Consider the following 16145-nt stretch of genomic DNA (forward strand, 5'->3'; position numbering starts at 1 on the left):
GGTGCTGCCATTCGCGGCAGTTACAAGGGCCCCCGCTTCCCAGAATGAGTGTCCACCTCCAATGGGGGCAAAACACGGACTTCCGCCCCTATGTTCACCAGGAATCATCGTCCTGAGTGCCGGTCCCATACGTACACAGAGAGTGGTGAATCTCTGGAATTTTCTGCCACAGAATGTAGTTGAGGCCAGTTAATTGGCTATATTTAAGAGGGAGTTAGATGTGGCCCTTGTGGCTAAAGGGATCAGGGGGTATGGAGAGAAAGCAGGTACAGGATACTGAGTTGGAAGAACAGCCATGGTCACATTGAATGGCGGTGCAGGTTTGAAGGGCCGAATGGCCTACTCTTGCACCTATTTTCTATGTTTCTATGTATAGGCGGTGTATCTGGCCGACTACCGAGGTGATTACTGGCGGCCAGCCCCGGCATTTCCTGGAAATGAGCAAAGCAAGCAGCATTAGTGGGCCGCGGAACACCAGCACCAATTCATTTACCGGCTTCTTCCGAAGCGGGAGACTCAGCTATGCCCCCTGAGGGCACGGCACCTGTTCGCTGTGTTTTCCAAGGCGCTGTCGACACCAGATTGTGCTTGGACAGCCACAGCTCGTCGGCGCGTTCTGCTAGCCGCAGGGGATCGTCAACGTTCTCACCTGAGAGGAGCACGCGGATGTCGTCTGGTTACTGCTCCAGGAAGGCGTATTCAAAGAGCAGGCTGTCCATCAGCATGAGCATTTCGCTCATGAAGACTGTTGTGTATTTGGGTGTTTGGAACGGACTTAAAATAACATTCAGATACGGGAGTAAACTAACAAGCTTCTTTATTCCAGGACGCCACCTTGAGTCTCCCCCACACATGTGCACAAGACATAACATATGCTACTTATATCACATACTAGATGAAGTGGGACCCGTTGGGTCCCATGTTCACATGGGAGGGCTGGTCCGCTGACACAATATTCCACCACTCCACCAATTCCAATATTGGTGGCCAGTGGTGGGGTTTTCTGGAGCGCTGGTATGGGTTCTTGGGGTGGCAGCTCAGTCCCTCAAGCCTGATCTGCTGGCAGCTGGCAGCTCACTCACGGCTGGTGGGCTGGCAGTTGACTCATGACTATTCCTTGAAATTCCATTTCAAGCAGGGTGCAAGGCCACCAAATTCAAATCCATGTTCCTACCATTTCAAGCAGGATGCAAGGCCACCAAATTCAAATGCAGTTTCCTACCACTTGGAGCAGGGTGCAAGGACACCGAATTCAAGTGCAGTTTCATACCACTTCAAGGTGGAACCAAGGCCACCAAATTCAAATGCAGTTTCATACTACTTTCAGCAGGGTGCAAGGCCACCAAATTCAGTGCAGTTTCATACCACTTCAAGGTGGAACCAAGGCCACCAAATTCAAAATGCAGTTTCATACTACTTTCAGCCGGGTGCAAGGCCACCAAATTCAGTGCAGTTTCATACCACTTCAAGCAGAATGCAAGGTCGTCAAATTCAAGTGCAGTTTCATTCCACTTCAAGCAGGGTGCAGGGCCACCAAATTCAAGTGCAGTTTCATTCCATTTCAATAATGGTGCAAGGCCACCAAATTCAAATGCAGCTTCGTACCATTTGATGCAGGGTGAAACCACCATAAAACCAACAAAACACCAAACTGACAGTTCAGTAGACATTCAGTGTGTTCAGTTGATTCACAGCTCAGACAGTCATGACCTCTCCTTCCCCCATTATGCAGGGATTGAGCCACACCCACACTTCCAGGTTTTATAACCCCAAAAAATGTGTGACGTTCGTGGCGTGATTGACAGGAGCGAGATTCTCAACATTTTTTTTAACACTAATAACACTTTTATGTTTCATTGATGGGAAGAATTCTCTGCACCTGCTCAGTGGAGGGGGATTGAGTAAGATGGCCAAAAATCACAGCTGTAAGTGGTAACGTTTTATCTAAAATCAATATACAGTGCAAACAGGAAGTAAGTGCATTTGCAGTAAGTAATGCCTTTCAACTTCAAGCCAAAGCACCCAAGCCGCCATTTGCAGTAAGTAGTGCCTTTTTCGACTTCAAGCCAAAGCACCCAAGCCACCATTTGCAGTAAGTAGTGCCTTTCAACTTAAAGCCAAAGCACCCAAGCCACCATTTGCAGTAAATAGTGCCTTTCAACTTCATGCCACCATTTGCTGTAAGTAGTGCCTTTCAACTTCAAGCCAAAGCAACCAAGCCAACATTTGCAATAAGAAGTGCCTTTCAACTTCAAGCCAAAACAACCAAGCCACCATTTGCAGTAAGTAGTGCCTTTCAACTTCAAGCCAAAGCACCCGAGCCACCATTTGAAGTAAGCAGTGCCTTTCAACTTCAAGCCAAAGCACCCAAGCCACCATTTGCAGTAAGTAGTGCTTTTCAACTTCAAGCCAAAGCACCCAAGCCACCATTTGCAGTAAGTAGTGCATTTCAACTTCAAGCGAAATCACCCAAGCCACCATTTGCAGTAAGTAGTGCCTTTCAACTTCAAGCCAAAACACCCGCCACCCTTTGCAGTAAGTAGTGCCTTTCAACTTCAATCCAAAGCACCTATGCCACCATTTGCAGTATGTAGTGCCTTTCAACTTCCAGCCAAAGCACCCGCCACCCAAGCCACCATTTGCAGTAAGTAGCGCCTTTGAACTTCAAGCCAAAGCACCCAAGCCACGATTTGCAGTAAGTAGTGCCTTTCAACTTCAAGCCAAATCACCCAAGCCACCATTTGCAGCAAGTAGTGCCTTTCAACATCAAGCCAAAGCACCCAAGCCACCATTTGCAGTAAGTAGTGCCTTTCAACTTTAAGCCAAAACACCCAAGCCACCATTTTCAGTAAGTAGTGCATTTCAACCTCATGCCACCATTTGCAGTAAGTAGTGCCTTTCAACTTCAAGCCAAAGCACCCAAGCCACCATTTGCAGTAAGTAGTGACCTTCAAATTCAAGCAAAAGCACCCAAGCCACCATTTGCAGTATGTAGTGCCTTTCAACTTCAAGCCAAAGCACCCAAGCCACCATTTGCAGTAAGAAGTGCCTTTCAACTTCAAGCGAAATCACCCATGCCACCATTTGCAGTAAGTAGCGCCTTTCAACTTCAAGCCAAAACACCCAAGTCACCATTTGCAGTAAGTAGTACCTTTCAACTTCAAGCCAAACCACCCACGCCACCATTTGCAGTAAGTAGTGCCTTTCAACTTCAAGCCAAAGCACCCAAGCCACCATTTACAGTAAGTAGTGCCTTTCAACTTCAAGCCAAATCACCCAAGCCACCATTTGCAGCAAGTAGTGCCTTTCAACTTCAAGCCAATGCACCCAAGCCACAATTTGCAGTAAGTAGTGCCTTTCAACTTCAAACCAAAGCACCCAAACAACCATTTGCAGGCAGTGCCTTTTTACTTCAAACAAACCATATTTTCATTTTCAAACCACGTTAAGGGGACTCACAGTTGAGTAGACATTTGTTCAGTGTTATATAGAGCTCAGTTTGGCTTTGGCTCCATCCATCTTGCAGAGACTGAGTGAGGCACACCACTTCCTGGTTTTATAGTCCCTCCCCCTCCCTCCAGGAGGGTCAGCAGAGAGATTGGTGATTAAAAAATAAACATTAATATCTCTCTGATTTTTCCTCAATGGGAAAAATCCTCCGCACTCAGAAGGTGGAGGGGGGCTCTGAGCGAGGTGGCCAAAAATGATGGCCATAGGTGGCGGCTTTCTGTCGGAAATCGCAGCACAGTGGGCCAAAAGCGGTCAAGATCAGAGTTTTAGTAATATAGACATCACATTGCTCCCCGTTTAACTTGATGGCAGGTAACACCATTTATATAATATACACCACACTGCTCCCCCTTTAACTTGGAAGCGGGTAACACCATTTTGATTACATTAAATATAATTGATTAACACACTGTTGCAAAATTATATTATTACATCATCTTACATTACATCCTCATAACTGTAATAATCGTATCTAAACTTATACTTTTTCATTCCACTCATCTTCATGAAACCAAATACATTACCCCTTGCTTTATGTGTTATCATTTTCCGTTCCTTTATGTATAAATTGCGAACACCTTCTAATCTCTCTAGCTCTGCCTGTATCTCTGCTTCTTCCCTTTTTAAATGTCCTAATCTAATTTGAAAATGTCTTCCTGTTCCTGATATTCTGTGTTTCATTTTCTGGTTCATGTATTGGCTTTGTTTTCCTCTTTGTAGATGGGATCTGACCCATGGCTGCAGGTTTTCGTTTTCTAGCAGCTTCCTTTTGTCACTCAATTTCCTGGCACTGCGTATTTATCTGCTCTTGTTGTTTAATGAGATTCTGCAATGCATAACCATTTGTCCATTGCTCAGTGAAGGGAGCTCCATGTAGCAATGTTACAAAATTTTGAGATTTTAAAAATCAAGTCTGTAATTTATCCCATCAGATAAAGCATAAAATTAAGTTTAAATTGTCACCTAATTCACTTTCATATCTTCAGTATTAAAACAGTTATGGCCATTTTCATACTCGGAAATTAGTATCTTGTTCCCTATTGCTTTCCATTGACTTAACACAAAAGCTGTGATCGAGGACAGTCAAATGGCCATAACTTTCTTAAAAATTAAGAGAACTAAAATAATTTTTCAGTTATTATGGATTGAAGCATTCTGAAACAAATATGAAACAATCTTACTTCGATGACTTGAAATTAAAGCATATAATTAGTTAGTTACCTAATTGTAGCTAATTACAAAATTCAATTACTAGATCTAAACATCTATCAATTTCTTAAGAATAGATTAACAGTTTTAAATAGCCTAAGTGTCCAAATAACATTCACAGAAGAATTCACAATATAACATAATTTTAAAATCTCATTGTCATGGGTTTATAGGCCAAATGGAAGGAATTTAATGTTTTATACCTGTAAATTAATGGCCATTTAAATCAACTTGCGAGTGGGTTTTTCTGGATCGCGACCATTTGGAACATTGCGTTTTGAAGTGATTTAGACCACCATATCCGCATGAACTGCCGGTTGGTATGGGGACTAAATCACCGTTTCGCAACTTAAAATGTGAACTAAAGGCATCTTAAGGACCACTTTTATACATAAAAATAAACAGTTTTTTTTTACCTGTCACCTACATGAAATCCATCCCCGTTGTCGCCGTTGACGGCTTTAGAAGCTGATTTTAAAATGACTCCAGCGGTGAACGAGTCGGGCGATTAAAAAAAAAAATACACAGAACGCCCGTCGGAACGATTCTTCAGCAAAAGCTTGCACTCCTACCAAATATAATCCAAGACAAGGTAGGAAAAAAAACGTGTTTTAACCCGCACCCCCCCTCACAGGCGCCAAAATCGTGCACATGGCCAGTGGCAGAATTGCAGCGCCGCTGAAGGTAAGTATTGTAATATACCTACTCCATGCTGGACTATAGTGAAGTGTCCTAATCACAATCGGTCCTGCATACTTTTGTCTTGACCGACAAGCCTCTCTTCTTTAGAATTTTTTATTAACAGGTTTTTGGTCATTGTCACACATTTATTTAACTGTTCTTTGTATCGATTAAGCCTTTTTTGTTGTTCATCTATTTGTCCACTTAAGTCACATCTCTGGTTCATCATCAAGAAGTAAGATCTATATTGTCTTTGCAATACAAAAGTGACTTTGAATTGCGCTCCATATAGTTTTCTTACTACATAAGCATGGTAGTGAGACTGCACTATAACTGCTGCATAATTCAGTTTGAGGAAGTCTCTCTTATATTGTTAAAGCCTTTTGTATCATATAACGATATAACCATATAACAATTACAGCACGGAAACAGGCCATCTCGGCCCTACAAGTCTGTGCCGAACAACTTTTTTCCTTTAGTCCCACCTGCCTGCACTCATACGATAACCCTCCATTCCCTTTTCATCCATATGCCTATCCAATTTATTTTTAAATGATAACAATGAACCTGCCTCCACCACTTCCACTGGAAGCTCATTCCACACCACTACCACTCTCTGAGTAAAGAAGTTCCGCCTCATGTTACTTCACATTTATCAGCATTAAACTCCATCTGCCATCTTTCAGCCCATTCTTCCAAATGGCCTAAATCACTCTGTATACTTTGGAAATCCTCTTCACTATCCACAACATCCCCAATCTTGGTATCATCTGCATACTTACTAATCCAATTTACCACACCTTCATCCAGATCATTGATGTACATGACAAACAACAAAGGACCCAACACCGATCCCTGAGGCACCCCACTAGTCACCTGCCCACCAACCCGACAAACAACCATCCACCATCCCTGTGCCGAAGAAGTCTCCCATCACCAGCCTTAATGACTACCGTCCTGTTGCCCTCACTCCGGTAATCACGAAGTGCTTCGAGAGATTGGTCCTCCAGCACATCAAGGACTATCTACCACCAGACTTCGACCCCCACCAATTCGCTTATCGCCAAAACAGATCCACAGAAGACGCCATCACCGTAGCTCTCCACTCTGTGCTGAGCCATCTGGAGCAGGGGCAGAGCTACGTCCGGTTGCTCTTTGTGGATTTTAGTTCAGCCTTCAATACAATCATCCCGGACATTCTCATTGGCAAAAGCTCACTCTCGGCCTCCCCACTGTCACATGTGCCTGGATTAAAAACGTCCTCACAAACCGGCCCCAGACCCCTGAGACTCGGCGCCAAAATCTCCTCCACTCGCAGGTTGAGTACCGGTTCCAGCGCAGGGCTGTGTGCTAAGCCCCCTCTAATACTACTCTACACCTACGCTGTAGTCCGGCCCACAACAAGTGTCGCATAATCAAATTTGCTGCATACTTTACTGTGGTCGACCGATTTCAAAGGGAGACGAGGCAGCCTTTTTTAGGAAGTCAGGAAGTTTTGGTCATTGTCACAGAAAATTTAACTGTTCTTTGAATCGTTTAAAACAAAAGAGCTCATTGTCGACTTCAGGAGGCACAGCACTGACTTAGTCCCCCTAGACATTAACGGCGAGTGTGTGGAGAGGGTCAAGATCAACACCTTTGCGGTTTCTCGGCGTCCATATCGCTGCTGACATCTCCTGGACGGACAACATGACGGCGGTCATCAAGAAGGCTCAGCAGCGGCTGCACTTCCTGAGGGTCCTGGACAACCTGGACTCTAACCTGCTGCTGACCTTCTACCGCTCGTCCATCGAGAGCCTGCTGACATACTGCATTACAGCATGGTATGGCAGCTGCACCATGGCAGACAGGGAGAGGCTTCAGAGGGTAACCAGGACAGCGCAGAGGATCATTGGTTGCCCTCTCCCCTCCCTGATGGACATCTACACCTCCCGCTGCCTTAGCAGGGCAAAGAAGATCACCAAAGACAGCTCCCATCCAATTTATTTTGGACTGATAACAATGAACTGCCCTCTGGAAGGCGCTATAGGTGAAGCTCATTCCAGGACCAACCACTCTCTGGGAATAGCTGTCCCGAGATGTTATATCACATTTATCAAATTCAAACTCCACACATGCCACTGACACACCGCCCAACAAATGGACTTCCATCTGTATATTTGTATATCCTCTATGTAGCCCGTAGAATTTGTGCATTCCCCCCCCCCCCCCCATCTCCCTACTTTTGTTTTTTACTGTTTCATCCAGATTTTTGATGTAAACAAACAACAAATGTATGCACCGATCCCGAGCACTAGTCAGTTTCACTGTACATGTACCCGACAAACAGCCATATCATATCATATCATATCATATCTTACCCTCTGGCTTCTCCCATTCAGCCACTGTTGAATCCATCTTGCTACTCCTGCATTTATACCCAACTGTTGAACCTTCTTAAGCAACCTTCCATGAGGAACCTTGTCAAAGGCCTTACTAAAGTCCATATAGACAACACCCACTGCTTTACCCTCGTCAATTTCCCTAGTAACCTCTTCAAAAGATTCAAGAAAATCAGTCAAACATGACCTTCCAGGCACAAATCCATGCTGACTGTTCCTAATCAGACCCTGTTTATCCAGATGCTTATATATATTATCTCTAAGTATCTTTTCCATTAATTTGCCCACCACTGAAGTCAAACTAACAGGCCTATAATTGCTAGGTTTACTCTTAGAACCCTTTTTAAACAATGGAACAACATGCGCAGTACGCCAATCCTCGGGGACTATTCCCGTTTCTAATGACATTTGAAATATTTCTGTCATAGCCCGGCTATTTCTACACTAACTTCCCTCAATGTTCTAGGGAATATCCTGTCAGGACCTGGAGACTTATCCACTTTTATATTTTTCAAAAGTGTCAGTACTTCTTTTACTTTGAAACTCATAGTATCCATAGCTACTCTACTAGTTTCCCTTACCTCACATAATTCAATATCCTTCTCCTTGGTGAATACCAAAGAAAAGAAATTGTTCAATATCTCCCCCATCTCTTTTAGCTCTGCAGATAGCTGTCCACTCTGTCTCTCCAATGGACCAATTTTATCCCTCGTTATCCTTTTACTATTAATATAGCTGTAGAAACCCTTTGGATTTACTTTCAGTTTCGTTTCAGCCTTTTCTGTTGTGCATCTATTTGGCTTCTTAGGTCTTTCCTATACCAATTCATACAAAGTACTGACTGAACGTTTACAGTAGCCCTCTTTTGCTTAACCCACTGCCTATCCACCATTGTAAGCAGCCTGAATGGTAATGGTTACATACCTCATTGACTGATATTGCACAAACAGGGAATGTCCTATATTGCATGCTTTGTTCCATCTCTGGATCGAAATGACTGCTTGTCGCATAGCTCTGTAGTGTACCCTTGATCGGTAACCATGGTATGCAGCTTGCAGAGTGACTACAGCCGCCTTTTGCATCAAGACATGTTTTCTTTTAATGCACATCATTAAGACTGACTTGCTGCCTAGACTTTCTCAACCAATTCTCTGGCTTTAATCCTGCGGTAGAAGGCCTGAATACAAACCACTGCTTTTCTCATACTATTCTAATGTCTCACTTGGACATCTCTTATATGGCAACCTTTGTATCTTTGCTGTACCGCAATGGCAGACCAGCGTAGTTTCATGAAATACTGATGCTGTTTATGCATCTGATAATAAGTCTGTATGACCATGGCAGATTTGTGCATGCACCGCAATTGCTTTCGAACAAGCATTCCTCGGTAGGCAGCCTGAAGCAGCACAACGCTTCTGCGTACCTTCATGTAAGTCTTGCGATCACTTTCCATTTGAAGGTGTGCCCTATAATGGGTTTGTACTATTATAGCTGCTAATTTCATTGCCCTGTATGGACGGTATACTCTGTGCCTTCTAAATGCTGCTTATATTACCGTTGCTGCCTTCTGTTTGTTCTGGATTTCTCTCCGTACCTTCATACCCTTGAATGCAGCTTGAATAGTTAGGGTTGCCCTCTTAATTGCAATGTCCCTTTGCATTTGACTATTGTCCCTTTGCCTTTGACCTTTGGCCTTTTGCACTTGACCTTCGTCACTTTGCACTTGACCTTTGTCATTCACTTTTGTCACTTTGCAGCTCCTGTTTGTCCTTTGAGGGACTCTCTGCCCTCTTTAGTTCAGGCTCCTTGCCTCTGGATACCCTTGGAGGTTTTGGCGAGAAATGAGCCATTAATTCCTCCTTACACTCCTCGTACATTTTGTCTGTGGGCTTTGCTGGCAGCAGTAATATACGTAAGGTTTGATAACCCTCTCTTCCTAAGCCTAATATGAACCATTCTCTCTTCTTCTCCTCTGCAGTGATATAATTGGAAACAAAATAAGCCTCCAGGACTTCGGTCCATTTCTCAAAATTACACCCAGAATCTAACTGGGGCACTTTTCCCACAATTTGAAAAGCCATGCTACCCTGTTGCTATTCAGGTGCATTATCTTCTGTTCTCTCACTGTGTTTTCTGCACTGGGCTCAATCCTTTTACACACTAAGAAGTTATCCAGCCCACTGACTATTACTAATTCTTATAATAATAGATTTATACTATTAACCAACATTTCATGTTAATAGCCAACTAGAACATTTTAAACCATATTCCTTCTATGAACACAGATTTACTATTAATAACAGTGACCATTGCATAACATTCAAACAGTCCCGCTTTTACTTTGAAGGATTTCACCAGTCCAGCTTGTTGGCCTTTGGACTCCGGCGCCTCCTCGACCTCTCGAGTTGTCCCTACCGTTACAGTTGAAGATGCTGGAGGATTCTCTAGAGCTTCTCTAGAGGATACCATTACTGCTGGCCACTCCGGACCTCCGCTGCTGCCTCCGCTGGCTCCACCGGGCCTCACAGGGCCTCCCGGGCCGCTGCTAGCTTCACTGCTGTTCTGGCTGTCGCCGACTCCCGCTACTCTGCCGACTTGCTTGCCTGCTGTCTCCTTTGGATGCCCTGTGGAAGGTGAGTCTCTGGCTCTCCACTGCTCCGCCCGTTGCTGGCTCCACAGCGCGGCCTCACTCTTCTGGGCCCCAATTCTCGGCTTGTCGCTGGCTCCACGGCCCGCCTGGATGCTCGGCTCATTGGGTCTGTGCCCCGCCGTCGGGGGCTGGGTAAGCGCTGTGTCCTGCTTCTCTCGCGTGGACCCGCTTCTCACTTCGGCCGGCTTTCTCACTCGGCCCAAGTGCTGTGTGCTGTGCGCTTGATTGCTGTGTCCTGCTTCTCTTGCGCGGACCCACTCTTCGCTCGGGGCCGGACTTCCTCTCACGTCCGGGCTTTCCCCTCTCTCGGCCGCCTCTGGCGACCGGGCTCTCTCGGCATTCGGCCGTTACTCGCACGACCGGGCTTTCTCTGCTTTCTCCCCCCACCGGGCTGACTGTTCCCGGCTGGGCTGAAGACTTGGTGGCTTCTCTGGACCTGTCCGTGGCCTGCACGGTACTAGGCCCTCACTCGACATCGGTGGCAGCTCCTGGGCCTGGCTGTACGTTCCACAGCCCTGGAAAATGTTCCAGGACATTCAAAGTCGGTGGCGGCCACCGGACCTGTCCGTGGCCTACACGGTACATGGCCCTGGAACTCAGGGGCGGAAAACCCGGGGGGGCCAGAGGGGACACGTCCCCTCCATGTTTTGAGAGGTTTTTGTAACCTGGATTTTAAAACCCGGTGAAATCTCTGCTTTCTGCGAGATAGTGGGGGTGGGACTGAAGATCGAGGGCGCCGATTGGATAAGACAGACGTCGGTCAGCAGGCAATGGGGGCGGGACATGATTCAGTGCGATGATTGGAGGAGGAAAGAGTGGGTGGGACTGAGGATAGAGCGCGGTGATTGGAGGAGGGAGACGTGGCACAGACCTGCGCCTCAACCGCAGCCAGGATCGATCCCGGTCGGGTCTCTGGTGCTGTCCTGAGTGCCCCCCCACGGGTGGCCAGAGAGGTCGGCAACAAAGATCCTCCGCTATAGGATCTTTGGTCGGGAATTAGACGGGCCAGCGCAGAGAAAGAGTGCTAAACCCAGCTAACTCTGCCTGTCCCGCCAGGTGAGCCTACAGCCCTTCCTGGACTTGCGGGAAATTACGGCCAGCGCGGAGAAGCAGCGCTGGTATCCTGTCAGTCAAGACAGGGCTGTAGTTAACCCGGTGAGACATGCAGAGTTGAGCTGCATTTAGCACTGGATTGAGCCTCCAAAGACTCGCGCGTGTGTGTGTGAGTGTGCGTATGCGCGCGTTGCCGCCAAAAAATGTTGTCCCCCATCCCCTCCATGTTTTGATAGCGAGTTCCGCTCTTGCTGGAACTCACCCAAAGTCGGTGGCGGCCAATGGGGCTGGCCGTGGGTTACACCGTCGCTGTCCTGCTGGTTAGGCTTCCAGCTTTCGGCTGCGTTCTTCGGTGACACTTACTTACTGCCCCACTTGTTTTCCTTGCGCTCTTGCTTCCCGTTCTGACCTTTCTTTTATTTGGCGCCAATTCAAAACCATTTGGCGCCAAATCTATTTGCTTGGTGCCGTTCCACTTTGTTTCCAAACACATCCTCTTCTTTTTAACTTTTTTTTTCTTGACATCCCTTCTTCTTTGTTCTTTTATCCTCGTCGCCAATTGTTGTGTATTTGGGTGCTTGGAACTGAATTAAAATAACACTCAGATACGGGAGTAAACTAACAAGCTTCTTTATTCCAGGACGCCACCTTGAGTCTCCCCCATCACATGCGTCCCCTCGCACAAGACATAACATATGCTAATTATATCACATACATCACAAGGACTGATGGCTTGCAGTCGCTGAGCCCGCCCATGTGGAGGAGCCGTGCCGATCAATCCAGGCGGCTGAGCCCGAAGGTGCGGAGAACCAGTGCCTTGAGGCCCTCATACTTATCAGCAGCTGGTGGCTCGCGTAGGTAAGGAACCAAGCAACCGGCCGTCTCCTAATCGAGCGTGCCGACCACGTAATAGTGGTGGGCGTCGTCCGCTATGATTTGGCGGATGTGGAACTCGGCCTTGGCTTGCTGCAACCACACCAGGGGCTGTGAGGTCCAGAAAACTGGCAGCTTAAGTGTGACAGCGTTTTTGTTGGGCGGATCGGGGAGGAGATGGGGAGAGGGGGGGGGGGGGGGGAAGGGGAAGGGGAGGGTGAAGGGGGAAGGGGGGGAGGGAGAGAGGGGGCAGAGAGGGGGGAGAGAGGGGGGGGGGGGGGGGGAGGGAGGGGGAGAGGGGGAGGAGAGAGAGAGAGGAGGGGAGGGGGGAGAGAGGGGGGAGGGGGGAGAGGGTGACGTAACTGGCAGCGCATGGAAAACAGTGCCCAGCAGGCTGCACGTTGAAAACTATGCGCAGCGGGCCGCGAATAGCAGCCATTGTGATGTCATCAACTTGTTAACTTTAAAAAAGATTTAAGATTTATGAACAATTTTAATAAATCTCAAGAAATAATGTATCAAATTTTCAGATAAGGCAATTTTTGACATCATGGCATGAATCTCTATCGGAATATATAAAAATGTCACCGTTAGCGCATCGTGTTTTCGAGATGTGAATCACAGGCAAAAGACACACAAATAAATACACACACATCCAAGATCAGAATTTTAATGGTTATTAGACCAAGTGCAGAACCGTTGGGTCTGTTCCCCCAACATGCGGTTGCGGTGGGGGGGGGGGCGTCATGCGGCGTCACACACACTAATCACCCCCACACACACACACACTAACTACTCCCCGCACACACGATAACTACTCCCCTTGATATTGTATTAATATTATTCATTTGCTCCTTTTGCTCCATAACCGCCCTATCCACTGACGCATAGCCTCCAAATCGCAGGTGCATCCATCTAGAGAGGGAGCGGGGGTAGAGAATGAGGGCAGAGAGAGAAGGGGCAGAGACAGAGAGAGAGGGGCAGTGACAGAGAGAGAGGGGCAGAAACAGAGTGAGAGGGGAGAGAGAGAGCAGGGGAGGAGAGAGAGAGAGGGGAGGAGAGAGGGAGGGCTGAGAGAGGCGGGGGGGGGGGGGGGGCACAAGCAAGGTGGGCCACAAGCAAAGGCATTGTGAGGTCAGCAGCTGGGCAGCCGTTATATTTTTTTAAATGTCAGTTTGGTGATAACTTTAGTAAATAACTCGTGAAATAATTAACCAAATTTACAGAGGATTTATGAAATCATAAGGTAAATGTCTAACAGAATATGTAAGCATTTCACCGTTATTGTAAAGTCAGCAGCTGGGCAGCGGTCAGATTCTAAAAAAAGGTCAGATTGGTCATCAATTTTAATTAAAGTCGGGGAAATAATTGACCAAATTTGGAGGAGTGGATTTCTAAAATCATAAGGAAAAATTCTACTGAAATATGTAAAAATGTCCCCGTCGCGCACACACACACACACACACACACACACACACACACACACACACACACACACACACACACACACACACACACACACACACACACACACACACACACACACACACACACACACACACACACACACACACACACACACACACACACACACACACACAGTTTTAAAAGTATATAGATAATCCATGCATTAGTCACCTCCAACAAGACTGCTGACATCCTCTGGTCTCTATTGACTTGACAAAGGCAATTAACACTGGCACTTGCATGTAGATTTAGGCACTGAGAGAATTTAATTGAAAGGACTGAATAAATCTATGATGGTTCAAGTGATTAGAAGATAGGAATGATTCAATTAGTGTCTCATGGTAGTGTCAAGCAAAGATATTTACTCACACCGTTATATTTCACTTGCACAGAACTGCGGCATATATATTTTTAGTATCTTTATGTACTCTAACAGGTTATGCATCTCAGGCATTCTGTAATTGTGAAAGAGGATCAGTTTAGGATTGATGGATAGCAATCATCACATGACAATAAATGTATCTTATCTTATCTATTAAATAAAATAAGCATTTTATCTGAATGCATCAGAGTACGGTTTAGGAACAACTCCGCCCAAGATCGCAAGAAATTGCAGAGTATTGTGGACGTAGCCCAGACCATCATGCAAACCAACCTCCCTTCCATTGATTCCATCTACTCTTCATGCTGCATCAGCAAGCCCCCGGAATAATCAAGGATCAGTCTCAGCCTGGTCATTTTCTCTTCTCCCCTCTCTCAAATTCACAAGTTATAGAATTCGACCATTCAGCCCATTGAGTCTACACCGCCATTCAATCATGGCTGATATCTGTCCCCAATCCCATTTTCTTGACTTTGCCCCTGACCCTTGACACCCATTCTAATCAAGAATTTGCCTCTCTGCCTTAAAAATATCCACTGATTTGGCCTCCAAAGCCCCCTGTGGCAATGAGTTCTACAGATTAACTACCCTCTGACTAAATAAGTTCCTCCTCACGTCCTTTCTAAAAGAACACCCTTTAATACTGAGGCTTTGACCTTTGGTCCTAGACTCTCCCACCAGTGGAAATATCCTTTCCACATCCATTCTATCGATGCCTTCATGTTTCAATGAAGTCTACCCTCAACCTTCCAAACTCCAGCAACTACAAGCCCAGTGCTGTCATATCGCTAGAATTTAGAAGATTGAGGGGGGATCTTATAGAAACTTACAAAATTCTTAAGGGGTTGGACAGGCTAGATGCAGGAAGATTGTTCCCAATGTTGGGGGAAGTCCAGAACAAGGGGTCACAGTTTAGTAATAAGGGGGAAATCTTTTAGGACTGAGATGAGGAAAACATTTTTCACACAGAGAGTGGTGAATATCTGGAATTCTCTGCCACAGAAGGTAGTTGAGGCCAGTTCATTGGCTATATTTAAGAGGGAGTTAGATGTGGTCCTTGTGGCTAAAGGGATCAGGGGGTATGGAGAGAAAGCAGGTACAGGATACTGAGTTGGATGATCAGCCATGATCATATTGAATGGCGGTGCAGGCTCGAAGGGCCGAATGGCCTACTACTGCACCTATTTTCTATGTTTCTATGTCTATGTTTCTATATGCTCATTGTATGCTAACCCACTAACTAGTGGGGTACCGCAAGGCCCGGTGCTGGGACTGCAGCTATTTACAATATACATCTATATAACTAAATGTCTCATCTTGACCAATTCGGGTCTGGGCTGTATATTGATTTTTCGAAAAAACTACCCTATATCACTATGATTTTTGGCCATCTTACTCACAGTCCTCCTCCACTGAGGCAGCCCTGAGGGTTTTTCCGATGGATGAAAACTAAAAAGGTTATGAGTGTTTAAAAAACCTTGAGATTAGCTGATTGGTCCTCTCGCCTGTCAATCCACCATGATGAATGTATCACCCCTTCCAGTGCGGGGAGGAGGGGGTGGGGGGGGGGGGGGGGGGGGGGGGGGGGGGGGGGTAGGTAGGACTATAAAAACACCGATGCCTGGACATGAGTCAGTCACTCTGGAAGAACGCGAGGGAGAGGCCACAACTGTGATTCTAAGCTGTGAATCAACTGAACTGTGAGTCTGCAATGTACTTACAATAAATGATTTGTTAGCCCTTAATGAAAAATAAAATGAGTTGTTTGGCCTGCCCTGTGCTTGAAATTGAACTGGAAATGAAATGAAAATGCAATGAGCTGTTTGGCCTGCCCCATGCTTGAAACTGCAATGAAAATGGAAATGAACATGCAATGAGCTGTTTGGCCTGCCCTGTGCTTAAACCTGCACTGAAAATGGAAAATGAATGAATGTTTGGC

This window comes from Leucoraja erinacea, chromosome 1 (assembly GCF_028641065.1).
Source record: "Leucoraja erinacea ecotype New England chromosome 1, Leri_hhj_1, whole genome shotgun sequence".
NCBI lineage: Eukaryota > Metazoa > Chordata > Chondrichthyes > Rajiformes > Rajidae > Leucoraja > Leucoraja erinaceus.